The sequence below is a fragment of the Sorex fumeus genome, unplaced genomic scaffold (assembly GCF_029834395.1).
Source record: "Sorex fumeus unplaced genomic scaffold, SorFum_2.1 ptg000007l, whole genome shotgun sequence".
NCBI classification, from domain to species: domain Eukaryota; kingdom Metazoa; phylum Chordata; class Mammalia; order Eulipotyphla; family Soricidae; genus Sorex; species Sorex fumeus.
In genome coordinates, this window is record NW_026606064.1 from 301284 (window position 1) to 315915 (window position 14632).

Sequence of the window (14632 nt, forward strand, 5' to 3'; positions counted from 1 at the left end):
AAAGATAAGCTTTAGAGAGTAAGAGGGTAGACCAGAGAGATAGTACAGTGAATAAGGTACTTTCCTTTTACAGATTGACCCCAGTTTAGTCCCCGAGTACCACTAAGAGGATCTTTTAGTATAAAGCCAAGAATAAGCCCTGAGCACAGCTGAGTGTGCCAACTCCCAAACACCAATTTCTAATTCTTCCAAAAAAGAAGGATTGATAGAAAACATTAATGGTTGCTTGGAGATAGGAAAAGGATCAATTCCAAGGGTGAGATAATGGCGTTGGCAGAATGTTGTGTATATTGATTGGTTACAAAGGCCGTAGATTGAACAAAAAAAGTATGATAATAGTAGTGAAAAATCATGCCGGAATACTTTTTTTTTAATAAAATGAGGGAGTCTAAGAAACCAAAAGCCAAAATGTACCACAGGTGGAAAATATATATATACTTTTCTCTTAAGGAAAATAAAAAGTTATTATGAATGTAAAAAGACAGTAAAATCATAGATCGCTTCTATGCCAGAGAGATTGTACGTAGGTTAAGTGCTTGCTTTGCAGGCGGCCCACCCTGATTTAATCCCTGGCACCACATATGGTCCCCCAGTACTACCAGGAGTAATCCCTGAGCACTGGCAGATATGACCCTCAAACCAAAAATAAATTAATTAATTAGAGAAGGCAAAAATGCTAGAGATGTTCATTTTTTAAATTCATAAATAAGCAAGACATAAGAATAACAAAGGATAACAAACAGTCCCACAAACCATTTTATTGTAAAAATGCATAATATTCTAACAGAAAATAGAAGTTACTTCTTTACAGTTGAAAAAAATCACAGTTTTTGGACAAAGTATAGGCAAAACAAACCTTGAAAAACAAAATGTCAAATGTGACAGACATAATGCCAATGAACTATACCTTTAGTTCTATACAAGAGCTAATTTTAAAATATGCTAAATGAATTTATACAATTGATACTTACAAGCTCTTTCAAACCTATCCATAAATATAAGAAGTCGTTAAATCTTTATGATGTCTACAGCCTAGAGTGGCAGCTGGTGAACTGACTGGCGGTTCCAGGTGACTCTTTCCTTTCGTCTTTGACTGATGAGGGGACCTGACAGAAAGAGACTGCTCTCTCGGATTACTTTCGTTTTGTCTATCTATGATGGTAGGTGCATGAGATGTTTCTTGTCAACAGGAAAAACTACACAAAATGAAAAGTGAAATGAAGAGGTTGCAGTCTTATACTTCCTTCCTAGCAATGGGCTTGAATCAGGGTCCTCACCTGCCTGGTTTCCAACCACATCTTTTCTGTTTTAGGATGTTGCATCATCAGCTCTTTTGTCATCGTACCCCTCTTCTTCCTCCCTGTCCGTCCTCTACTCTTAAGCACTCTCAGACATTCAGTCTTCTTTGACAATATTTATCTGTAAGAAGCTGAAAGCTTTCCACTCTCTCTGCAGTATATTCTGTCTGAGTAATCTCTGGGTGTTGTTTCTTTTCTGCTACCATGACTGTCTCAGTAAGTAGGTCATCAGATAGTAAGCAGAGGTACACACAGTGACCTGGATGTCCTGGACAGGGGTGGAGAAACTGATCCCCACTCTTGTCTTTGCTGATGACTGGGTTCTCCTTCACTGCAGCCCTCCCAGGGGACACACCACTAGTTGTGAGAGTGAACAAGAGCTATATTTTATTAATTCATTTATTTCTTAAAAAATCATATCACTTAGCATTTCAAATAGGTAAAGGTAAAGGTAAAGGCCCTCCCGTTGATCGTCGATTTGCTCGAGCGGGCCCAGTAACGTCTCCATTGGAGACTTTGTTGTTACTGTGTCTGGCATATCGAGTACTCTTGGTAGCTTGCCGGGCTCTCCGAGAGGGGCGGAGGAATCGAACTCGGGTCGGCCATGTTGGCCGCTTGTAAGGCGAACGCCCTACCCGCTGTGCTATTGCTCCAGCCCATTTCAAATAATTTTGACATTATTTTAAACATTATTAAAGAGCCATGGTTTACTAAGACTTGAGTTTTAGGCATCTAATAATTCAACATCTGTCCCTCCACCAACCTCAACTTCCCTCCACCAGTGTTCCCAGATTCCCTCTCCAGCTCATCCCTCACTCCACCTCTACCTGTCAACATGACAGGAACATTACAAAATTTCAGTGCTTGCCACTTAGGTCTCATGTTTTCAGTTCTGTTGAGTCTGTGTTTTGGGTATATGACTATACCCCACACTCCTATCGCTGGTATGACTGAAGCCCTGATGCCTGTTAACGCATTACTTCATGTTCTCTTCTCCCCATTTGATTCCTTTCCTTCTCTGTCCATTTCCTCTCTGAACATTGAGGTCAAGGGTGACATTCTTAATGAAATCTTGGCAATCCCATTGTAATGTTAAATTTGGTTCCCTCAGGTATCTGAAAGCCAGACTGAAGCCGTGACAGGCTTTCTGACCTCCCCAGCACGCTAGGCCTCAGTTTCAATTCTGATAATAGCATAGTTTCAGTTCTCTAGAAATGAAGCAATCTTCTGCAGACCAACTGGGCATGATCTGGAAAGTCTCTGGGCCTAGCTGATAAGCCTAACCAATCCCCTTGCAGCTTTGGTTGTACTAAAAATAGAAGCTAGCTATAAAGTTTATGTAACCAAACCCTATATAAACTGCTTGCACTTGAAGATCTGAGTCACTATCAAGAGACCACTTTGCTGGGTGAGATAGCTGACCCCAGTTAACCAGAATAAAACTCCTTTGCACTTGCATGGGCAGGCTACTGAATGTAAACTGCCCACACGGCAGAGTCTGGCAAATTCCCTGTGGCGTACCCAATGTGCCAAATACCAGTAACAATGATGAGTCTCATTCTCCTAACCCTGAAAGATTCTTGAATATGGCACTTTTAAAATCTCAGTGCTAGGACACAGGAGACATTACTGACGCCTGCTCGAGGCAATAGACGAACAACAGGATGATCGTGATTGTGATCGCATTTGCATTACTGTCTCTCTGACTTTGTGTCTATTCACGCCATGACCCGAAAACCCAGGTACACCAGTTCAACAGTGCCATGTATTCACATGTGCACTGAGATTATGTGTGTGGGCATATTATAAAAATAGTTAATAAATGGCTTAGTTGATAATGAAAGGATAGTGTTGACTACTGTGTTTCATTTGGAGATCAGTTGTCCAGAGCCTTTAGGGGAGCACAGAATGTCTCTTTTATTTTTTTAATTTTAATTTATTGGCTTTACATAGCTTCATTTTTAAAATTATTTGCATTATCATAGTTTACATACACAATAAAATACTACGTGGTCATAAGAAAAGATGAACTCTTCTAATTTTCTGTAACTTGAATGGGACTCATGGGTACCAAATCTTTAAGCAAAAATTTTAGAGGGAGAAGAACAAATGATAGATTATCTCACTCTCTGTGTCATGCAGAGAAACAAAATATGAAAAAGGACAGTATCAATGATTTAAAAAAAAAAAAACACCCTTAGCCTTGGGTTACAAAACTGGAATTACCGAAGCAGGGTTGGGGGTGGATGGTGATGATGAGGTAGACATGAAATGATATTAGGGAATGGTGGAGGTTTGAGACAATTTGGTAGTGATAAGGTATGGTAATTCCATGTACAACAAGATCTGTCACTGTCACTGTCCTCCTGTTGTTCATCGATTTGCTCGAGTGGGCCCAGTAACGTCTCCATTGGAGACTTTTGTTGTTACTGTGTTTGGCATATCAAATACATCACGGGTAGCTTGCCAGGCTCTGCCGTGCGGGCGAGATACTCTCGGTAGCTTGCCAGGCTCTCTGAGAGGGGCAGAGGAATCGAACTCAGGTCGGCCATGTGGGCTATGTGCAAGGCAAATGCCCTACCGCTGTGCTATCGCTCCAGCCCACAACAAGATCATAAACACTAATACTACTGAGAGCAACATTTAAAATAAAATAGTTTCCAGTTCTATTTTCTAATTTTGGTGGGGGTGGAGGGCAGAGCTGATGGTGCTGAAGGCTTACTCTTGATTCTGTGTCCAGGAGATGATGCCCAATAGTATAGAACTGGGGTGGGCAATATAAAAGGCAGTCACATGGAGTGCTCTACTAGCTGTCCAACTCTGTCTTCCAATTTGAAGCATAATTAACTAAGCATCAGAATAACACAGAGAAGTTTCTGAAAAGTTTCCTGTGCCAATTAAGGAAAGGTATGCCCATGAGAGGCTGGCTGGCCTGCACTCTCCAAGCTGATGGTTCCAACAGTTTTGACGATTCAATGATCATTTTAATTATAACATTTTATGATTTTTTTTTGCTTTGGATGAAATTTTATTACCATGATAATTAAAAAGCACTATGTTTGTTAATATTTTATTGGACACTAAGCTATTATTTACTAAAATAACAGTAATATGCTGCTATTACCCAATAAAATCAATTAGTTGAATAAGCAAATAGTCTTAAGACATAGAATCTATTGCTTGGAAATATGTTTCAGACTATTTTACATGTTAGGCTATCACGACTTAATTTTTTTTCCCTTTTTTTTTTATTAGTGAAACACCATGAGATATAGTTATAGACTTACAAATTTTTGTGCTTGGGTTTCAGTTATACAATGATCAAGTACCCATCCCTCCACCAGCGCCCATCCTTCACCACCGTGGGTCCTAGCATCCCTCCCACCCCCGTCTCCCCATCCCACCCTGCCTCTGTGGCAGGGCAATCCCTTTTGTTCTCTCTCTCTCCTTTTGGATCCTGTGGTTTGCAAGAGAGGCATTGAGTGGCAATCATGTTTGATCTATAGTCTACTTTCAGCATGCTTCTCCCACCCTGGGAGGATCCTCCCAACACCCTTTATTTGGTGCACCCTTCTCTATCTGAGCTTCCTTTTCCCCTAGCTCATGTTGCTGGCCTCCAAGTCATGGAGCACAATTCCTGGTACTAATCTTGGCCACTCCTGGGTGTTAGTTTCCCATTTTGTTACTTTATGTTCCCCAGATGAATGCAATCTTTCTGTGTCTATCCTGTTCTTTCTGACTCATTTCACTTAACATGATACTTTCTATGTAGTACCACTTGTATGTAAATTTCATGATTTCATCTTTTCTAACAGCTACATAGTACTCCATTGTGTAAATGTACCAGAGTTTCTTTAACCAATCATATGTTCTTGGGCACTCAGGTTTTTTCCAGATTCTGGCTATTGTAAAGAGTGCTGCAATGAACAAACAAGTGCAGATATCACTTCGACTGTACTTTTTTGGCTCTCTGGGATATATTCCTAGGAGTGGTATTACTGGGTCAAATGGAAGATCAAATTCTAATTTTTTGAGAATAGTCCATACTGTTTTCCAAAAGGGTAGGACCAGTCATCATTCCCAGCAGCAGTGAAGGAGGGTCCCTTTCTCGCCACATCTGCGCCAGCATCGGTTGCTTTTGTTCTTTTGAATGTGGGCCAGTCTCTGAGGTGTGAGATGGTATCTCATTGTGGTTTTGATCTGCATCTCCTTGATGATTAGTGGTGTAGAGCATTTTCTCATGTGCTTTTTTGCCATTCAGATTTCTTCTTTGAGAAAGTTTCTGTTCATTTCCTCGCCCCATTTTTTGATGGGGTTGGATGTTTTCTTCTTGTGGAGTTCAACCAGTACTTTGTATATCCTTGATATCAACCCCTTGTCAGATGTGTATTTGGCGAATATTCTTTCCCATTCTGTAGGCTGTCTTTGTATTTTGGTCACTGTTTCTTTGGAGGTGCATAAGCTTCTTGGTTTAAAATAGTCCCATTTGTCTATTTCTGTTTTCACTTGCTTGGCCAGTGGCGTGACATCTTTGAAGATACCATTAGCTTCAATATAATGGAGGGTCTTGCCAACTTTGTCTTCAATGAACTTTATGGAATCTGGTCTGATGTTGAGGTCTTTAATCCATTTTGATCTTACTTTTGTGCATGGCATTAGGCAGAGATCTGAGCCCACTTTTTTTGCATGTACCTGTCCAGTTTTGCCAGCACAATTTATTAAAGAGGATTTCCCTGCTCCATTTCACTTTTCTTGCCCCCTTATCGAAGATTAGATGATCATATGCTTGGGAGGAGATGTCAGTATATTCAACTCTGTTCCCTTGGTGTACAGTTCTGCCTATGTTCCAGTACCATGCTGTTTTAATTATTACCGCTTTGTAGTAGAGCTTGAAGTTAGGGCGGTTGATTCCTCCCATTTTCTTTTTCCCAAGAATTGTTTTAGCTATTCGTGGGGGCTTATTGGTCCATATAAATTTCAGGAGTGTTTGCTCCATTTCTTTGAAGAATGTCATGGGTATCCTAATAGGAATCACATTGAATTTGTACAGTGCTTTGGGAAGTATTGCCATTTTGGCAATATTAATTCTCCCGATCCATGAACAGGGGATATTTTTCCATTTCCTCTTGTCCTCTTTTATTTCAAGAAGCAGAGTTTTGTAGTTTTCTTTGTACAGGTCCTTTATTTCCTTAATTAAACTAATTCCTAGGTAGTTGATTTTCTGACGTACAGTTGTGGATGGGATTGTTTTCTTCATGTCATTTTCTTCTTTCTCACTATTTGCGTATAGGAAAGCCATGTACATTTGGGTATTGATTTTATAGCCTGCAACTTTACTATATAAGTCTTCATTCTCATTTGTTTCCAAGTATTTCTTGATTTCGTCCTTGATTTCCTTCCTGTTCCACTCGTTGTTCAGCATTGAGTTGTTTAATTTCCAGGTGTTTGATTTGGTTCTTCGTGTCTGTGTGTGGTTCACTTCTATTCTCAGTGCATCATGGTCTGAAGATTGTTGATACTATTTCTATCTTCTTGATTCTATTGAGGTATGTTTTGTGGCCTAGGACATGGTCTATTTTGGAAAATGTTCCGTGCACACTGGAGAAGAATATGTATTCTTTCTTTTGGGGGTGTAAAGCCCTGTATAGGTCTATAAGCCCTCTCTCTTCTATTTCTTCTTTCAAAGCCAATGTTTCCTTGCTGAGTTTTGTTCTTATTGATCTATCCAGAGGAGATGAGGCGATGTTGAAATCTCCAGCTACTATTGTGTTGCTAGCAATGTCCTCCTTAAAATCTGTTAGCAGTTGTTTTAAATATTTAGCTGTTTCCTCATTAGGTGCGCATACATTTAAGAGTGTGATTTCTTCCTGTTGTAATTATCCCTCAATGAAGAGAAAATAGCCTTTGTTGTCCCTTCTAATCTTTTTCAATGCGAAATTAATGCTGTCGGATACTAGTATGGCCACCCCAGCTTTTTTGAGGGAGCTGTTTGCTTGCAGGATTGTTTTCCATCCTTTGACTTTGAGTCTGTGTTTGCTCTGGCTGTTGAGATGAGTTTCTTGTAGGCAGCAGAATGTTTGGTTCTGTCTCTGAATCCATTTTGCCACTCTGTGTCTCTTAATTGGTGAATTTAGACCATTGACATTGAGAGAGATTATTGTTATGGGGTTTTGTGTCATCTTTCTTTGAGGGTCTGTTGTGGTTGTAGGGTTTGTCTTGTCTTACAGTAGCCCCTTTAGCCCTTGTTTTAGGTTTGGTTTTGAATCAATGAAGTACTTGAGCTGCTGTTTGTCTAGAAAATAGTGTACCGTTCCTTCAATTTTGAGTGAGAGTTTAGCCGGATAGAGTATTCTTGGTGAAGCATTCATTTCAGTGAGTTTTTTCACTATATCTCGCCACTGCCTTCGGGCTTGGAGGGTTTCCTCTGATAGATCTGCTGTGAATCTAAGGGGTGCTCCTTTGTATGTGATTTCCTTCTTTGCCCTTGCTGCTTGCAGTATTGTATCTCTATCGGCAGCATCAATCATTCTAACTATATGTCTTGTAGTGTTTTTGTTAGGGTCTCTTTTAGCCGGCACCCTTTGGGTTCCTTGAAACTGAATGGCTACATTGTGGAGCTCTGGGAATTTTTCAGCAATGATTTGTTTGACTGTGTTTTTTCCTTTGGGATTGTCTCCCTGAGCTTCCAGTAGTCCAATGATTCTAATGTTGTTCCTCTTAGAATCATCTCCTAGGACTCTGATTCGCTCTTGTGCTATTTTGAGGTCCCTTGCCACTGTTTGTTGTTGCTTGTTGGCTTGGTGCAGCTGATCTTCCAGCTCACTGATTCTCTCTTCAGCTGTGGTCATTCTATTGTTGAGAGAAGAGACTGAGTTTTTCATTTCATCTATGAAATCTTTTAATCGTGACATATCTGCTCTCATTTCTTTGAGTAATTTGTCAATTTTTTCTGTCATGTTACTGGATATCTGTCTGACTGTTTCTTTGAGTTGATTGAACATCTTCATGACTTTGTATCTGAATTCTATGTCAGAGAGGTCCCATAGGTGAGCAGTATCAAAAGAGAATTCTGGGTACTTTTCATTGTTCTCCCCATGTGGTGTGGATTTGCATTGTTTTTTCATATTGCTGTGTAGGTTGGGGACTAGATTCCTTGGGGACTAGGCTCCTTAGTATGACTAAACTACCTGCGGCCGCGTTAGCATTGGCCGGCTGAAAAGGCCACGCCCACTTCTACAGAAGCCATGCCCACTGGTGAAGAGGTCACGCCCCCACGGGAACCTGGGCTTGGGAGATCAGTGCAGCATGAGGAGTGAAGAGAGGAAGGCAGATGCTCAGAGCTGCTTTTCTCCAGGCGTCTGAGAATTATAACATTTTAAACCGATCATGTCAATTTACTAATTTGTTGTATTGATATTAATAAAATTGGATGGGAATTTTAGTTGTTTTAAGAGCATTTGATTTATTTTTAAATAATAGATTAGCGATCTATTATTACCTAGGCAGAGCCAAGTAGAGTCTTATTGGACTGAAAAATAAGGTATCATATTGGTTTCCTTTTGCAAGCTCTAGAAACCATCTATTTTCATGCCTTTTCTAGCATAGAGGCTCTGGTGATATTCCTTGATTCATAGCCACGTTTCAAATTATGAATCAATCCTGTTACATCTCTCTGACCTTTTCTCTGACACTGTAGCTTTTTCTCTGTCTCTTTTCTGCTTCCTATTCCTCTTAGAAGACTTCTTAAATCCATTTGACCCATCCATACAAGATTATCTGATATTATCCCGTAACTGCCTTTGCCTTGATAATATGGTACATTCACAGTTTACAGAGATCCTTTTTTTTTAGATAAAATTATTATATGAAAAAAGTGGGTTTAGACTATTGCCATTGTGACAAATAACATTATAATATTTTATGAAAAGGGCTAGGATGAGGGGGTTCACTGTGGACATTGGTGGTGTAAAATGCACACTGGTGGAGGGATGGGTGTTCAATCATTGTATGACTGAAAATCAAATATGAAACCTTTGTAACTGTATATTATGGTGATTCAATAAAAAAATAAATAAATAAAATGATAGAAAGAAGCCAGAATAGTACAGTGGTTCAGGTACTTGTCTTGAATAAAGCTGATCCTGGTTCTATTCCTGGCATCACACAACTACCCAAGCATCACCATGTCATTCCTGAACATAGACCCAGGAGAACCACCTGGGACCAGCTAGGTATTGTCCATATCCCCCAATAAAAAATGGAATTATGGGAAAGAGTTGTCTCTGTGGATAACTTGGTTCATGGGAATGAATTACTAGTGTCAATTATAATTGAAAACCAAATAAAGGGTGTTGGGAGGATCCTCCCAGGATGGGAGATGCATGGGAGATGCATCTACCTGAAAGTAGACTACAGACGGAACATGATTGCCACTCAATGCCTCTTTTGAAAAACAAAGCACCCAAAAGGAGAGAGAGAACAAAAGGGAGTGCCCTGCCACAGAGGCAGGATGGGATGGGGGGCATGGGGGGGTGGGAGGGATACTGATATCAGTGGTGGTAGAGAATGGTCACTGGTGGAGGGATGGGTATTTGATCATTTTATAACTGAAACCAAAGCACAAAAATTTGTAAGTCTACAACTGTACCTCATGGTATTTCACTAATAAAATTTTTTTTTAAAAATAACTTTTAGAAATTAAAAAGAGAGAGAGAGAGATGTGGTTAACTGGGGGCCATAGCAACTTCTGGAGGAAAAGTGAAAATTTGAACTTTGCTTGTCAACGTCAAGACAAACTACAATTCTATTGATTTCTTATTATAGAATGAAGGAGAATATCAAAAGCCCTCTTCCCCACCTCCTTTACTATATTTAAAAACTCACAATTAGGAGCTGAAAACCTCATCAAGCAATCGTCAGACTGCCCTAAAACCTTTCTAACAGACTTGTGAAGGATATGTACACGTAATAAGCAAATTAAATATATGTGTATATATTTTTACATATATACAAATTTATATATGTATATAGTAAGGTAAAGGTAAAGGTAAAGGCCCTCCCGTTGTTCGTCGATTTGCTCGAGCGGGCCCAGTAACGTCTCCATTGGAGACTTTGTTGTTACTGTGTCTGGCATATCGAATACATCACGGGGAGCTTGCCAGGCTCTGCCGTGTGGGTGAGATACTCTCGGTAGCTTGCCGGGCTCTCCGAGAGGGGCGGAGGAATCGAACTCGGGACGGCCATGTTGGCTGCATGCAAGGCAAATGCCCTACCGCTGTGCTATCGCTCCAGCCCATGTATATAGTATATATATTTATATTTATATATATGCAAATTTATATATATGTGTGTAGTAATAAAATAGTAGTAGTTGTCATGGAGAAAGCAATGAGGAGGTGGAGGGAAAATTAAGTTGTAGTTTTACGTAAGCTGGTGGTGAGAAATTGTGTTTGAGTTGAGATTTGCAGATATGAAACAAATAAGGAAGAGGGCAATGGAAATAATTATGAGAAAGCATTCCAGATAGAAAGGTCTTCAAGTGTAAACTATGACAATGATCAGTGACAGCGTAAGGTCAAAATAACTAGAATAGAGAGAAAAGAGAAAAGAAGTCATGAGAGAAAATAAGAGTCCACATCCGTTAGGGAGAGTGAAGGCTGCTGAGTCTAATTTGGGATGACATAGAAGGGGGTGGAGTGGAGGAATAAATGCTATTTTACCTACTGTAAGAGTGCTTCCAGGATTCACAGTTGATCTCTTACTCAACAACTGAGAAAGAGGACAGAGACAAAGTACGTTTATTAAAGGAGAGGTAGTAGATGCCACCTCATGCAAATAGAGAAGGCGGCAATAGACTTTACTTGGGTGCCAGGTAAGGATTTTTATAGACAGTTTTGGGACTCTCTGGGGAGGACAGGGATTGGCTCAGCGTACAAAAACTAACCAATGACTGTGGCTATGCTGGTGTGCCCTTTGATGGGCGGCTATGCCACACAGCCTCTCCTCTGCAGGGAACTCCTGGCAGAGTGCAAAATTCCCCAGATCCTTGAGGTTTGGGACTTTAGAAGGGTCTGCTTCCTTATTTGTTCCCTCTTACTCACCCTATCCCTGCTTTCGTTGTGGTCAGATTTTAGACTTAAAAACAAAAAGCCAGTCTGTTGTTGGGCTGGAGATATGTGGGTTAAAGTGCTTATTTTGCATGCAGGAGCTCTGGTACCGTACTGAACACTGCAGGGAGTGAGAACTGTTAGGCCCTTTGGATTTCCAACCACTACTACTACTACTACTACTACTACTACTAATCTACTACTCTCTGCAAAAGTAGAAACTAATCTCCTGATCCTGACAGATCTTTGCTTACCTTGGTATTTCAGTGTTATTGAGGTTTGTACTATGTGAATAGAAACCAGATGAGTCAACATACGTGTGAAAATTAGAAAGTTAGTTTTAAAAACTGTGTTTGCTATGGAGACAGTGGGAAGAGGGAGGGAACTTTGAGTCATTGTGGGAGGGACTTTGACAGTAGTGTGGGTTGGGGTAGGAATATCAAATACCTGAAACTCTTTGTCAATAGTGTTGTGATCACAGTGAATAAAAAAAAAATTAAAAACAAACAAAGATTTTACTTTTTGTACATAAGTTCACAAAGAATATATGCCTTTATGAATTATTCTTTACCTCTGAACTTTGTTCTTCATGAACTTTTATCTTAATGGTTTCATATATAGTTAAATATTACCCAGTGACAGGGTACTTTCTGGGAAATCTGTGTGTAATGCTTGTTATTATGTGTAGGATTACACTGGGTTATTCTTGCTACTCCCACAGGAAGCTTAAGGTTTATTGAGCCACTCCCACAACAAGTGCAACTGAGGCACACCCAGTTCCCTCAGGCATTAATAATAATTGATTTTCTCCTTCCTTTATGTCATTTGTATGGTTTGTTTAGCAATGTCCTTTTTGTAAAGGCACAGGAAGACAGTTGATGCTGTGCTATATAACATGGGAGTTAATTGACTCCAAAATAATATTGACTCCTGGGTATCCATATTTACTTGACTTAAGCCTCAGTTTCCCTTAGTTTTTAGCACTCCAAGATCAGGGTCCTCCTGGGGGACTAGATGGACCCAGGGCAATCTGTGAGCTACCCTGGCATCAAAATGAGCCACGCCAATTGCCATAATACTCAACTTTAAGTTAAGAGCACGGTCATGACCCAAAAAGAAGTAACTGAATGAAGACTCTTCTGGGGTTAAGAAAGACTAATCTGGCCTGAAGACTGTGGTCTGGAATGTATAGTGAGATGTCCCCAGGAAGAGCCAAACTTTAAGCTTAATATATCTCTTACATCTCTGTGTTCATACAAAATGACATTGCTAGAAATATTAGAAGAAGTAAATATACTATGACTGTTTAAACTGATTACTAGATGAGGAAAGGAGAAAGCAATACAGCCTGGATGGAATCCTGCCCTTGAACGAATCTCCTAGTAATCTGGAGTGCTGAATCATCAGATGAGATTTTGTCCTTGAGTTCATCTGAAAGAAAGCTTTACATCTCTTTGTTGTTATGATAATGTTCAACCTCACCTTTGTGTATCCCCACTCTTCATGATTTCTGTACAACTATGCTCTAAGGGGTAAGAGAGAACTGGACTCTGGATGGGATTCTGGACAAGAGATGCTGAGAAGGAAATGACATGCCATTGAGGAATAGACCAAGAGATGCTGAGAAGATGTTGAAGATATTGAAGACTAGATGTTGGGAACGAGAAAGTCAGGACTAGATGCTGAAGACTAGATGTTGAGGACTGGATGCTGAGGACTAGATGCTGAGCACTAGACACTGAGCACTAGACGCTGAGGATGGGAAGATAAATGATGAGACGTTGAAGAAGAAGAGGAGAACTTAGACTTTGGAAACTTTGGGTCTAGAAGGAGGACTGGAAGATGACAATGACTGGAAGCAGAGGACTTTGAGGGCTATGAGGAGACTAGGATGATGGAACTCTGATGACTGGGATTACAGCCAAAATGACTACTATGACTGCTGAAAGGGAGAGATTGGACGACACGGGGGAGGAGAGAGAAAAACCGACTGTGGACCAGCGTGGGTCTGGGTTGTCCTTCTCCCATCATCTGGTCTGGAGGGGCAGCTCTCGGCCACCGAAAGCTCTAGTCCTACGTGTACTGTGCACTAGCCCATCACACCCTCTTTTTATTATATTGAAACTTACAACAGCAAATGGGGGGAGGAGATCCTCTGGCTGGCCAGAAGCATGCACTTGCAAACAGATCGAAAAAGAAGATGGTCCCTGGGCCAGAAGAATCCCTTCTAAAACAAGTCCAAAGTGTTGGAATTATCTAGGAGAGATGCCTTTGTTGGTATTTTGGACCAATTTGCTTAGCAATGAAGGACTCAGGCTGTTCCTCCTACATCTCTCTTCCAAGGGGCCTCCAGATAGTTTTCTTCTAGGGCCGAATGAAAATACCACTGGTAGAACACTTACCTTGCACGTGTCTGACCCAGGTTCAGTTCCCACTACTCCATATAATCCCGGTCCCACTAGGAGTGATCCCTGAGTGCATACCAGGAGCAAGCCCTGAGCACAACTGGGTATGACCAAAAACAAAACAAACAGTTTGCTTCTATTTCTCAGAGATGGAAAATGACTTTTTAGTCTTTTATTTTTAAGCAAATAAAAAAATTACAAACACTGTCCTCCCGTTGTTTGTCGACTTACTAGAGCAGGCCAAGTGACGTCTCCATTTTGAGACTTGTTGCTGTGTTTGACATATGGAATACATCATGGGAATCTTGCCAGGCTTTGCCGTGTGGGCGAAATACTCTCAGTACCTTGCGGCTCTCTGAGAGGGGCAGAGGGATAGAACCCTGCTCGGCCAGGCTGGCTGTGCACAAGGCAAACGCCCTACCACTGTGCTATCACTTCTCAAAATGGAGACGTTACTGGGCCCGCTCTATTTTTAAGCAAGACAGTTTTTATTAAAACTTATTTTGAAAGATGTATGGGGAGAGAAAGATGTATGTGTTTGAGAGAGAACGCAGGTTTCTCCAGAGTAGAAACAGGCAACAAAGAGAAAGAGAGGAACAATATGGGATTTTTAGTGACTGATGGATTTGGGTGTGCCTCAGCTGCACTGTTGTGGGAGTGTCTCAATAAACCTTAAGCTCCCTGCAGGAGCATCAAGAACAACCCAATGTTATCCAACAATTATAAAAATGTCACAAAATGTAATTATACAAAACTAAATATGGCTTATTATGCAACAAGTCCATAAGGTTCAGCGTATCAGAACCATCAACCTATGTTTTTG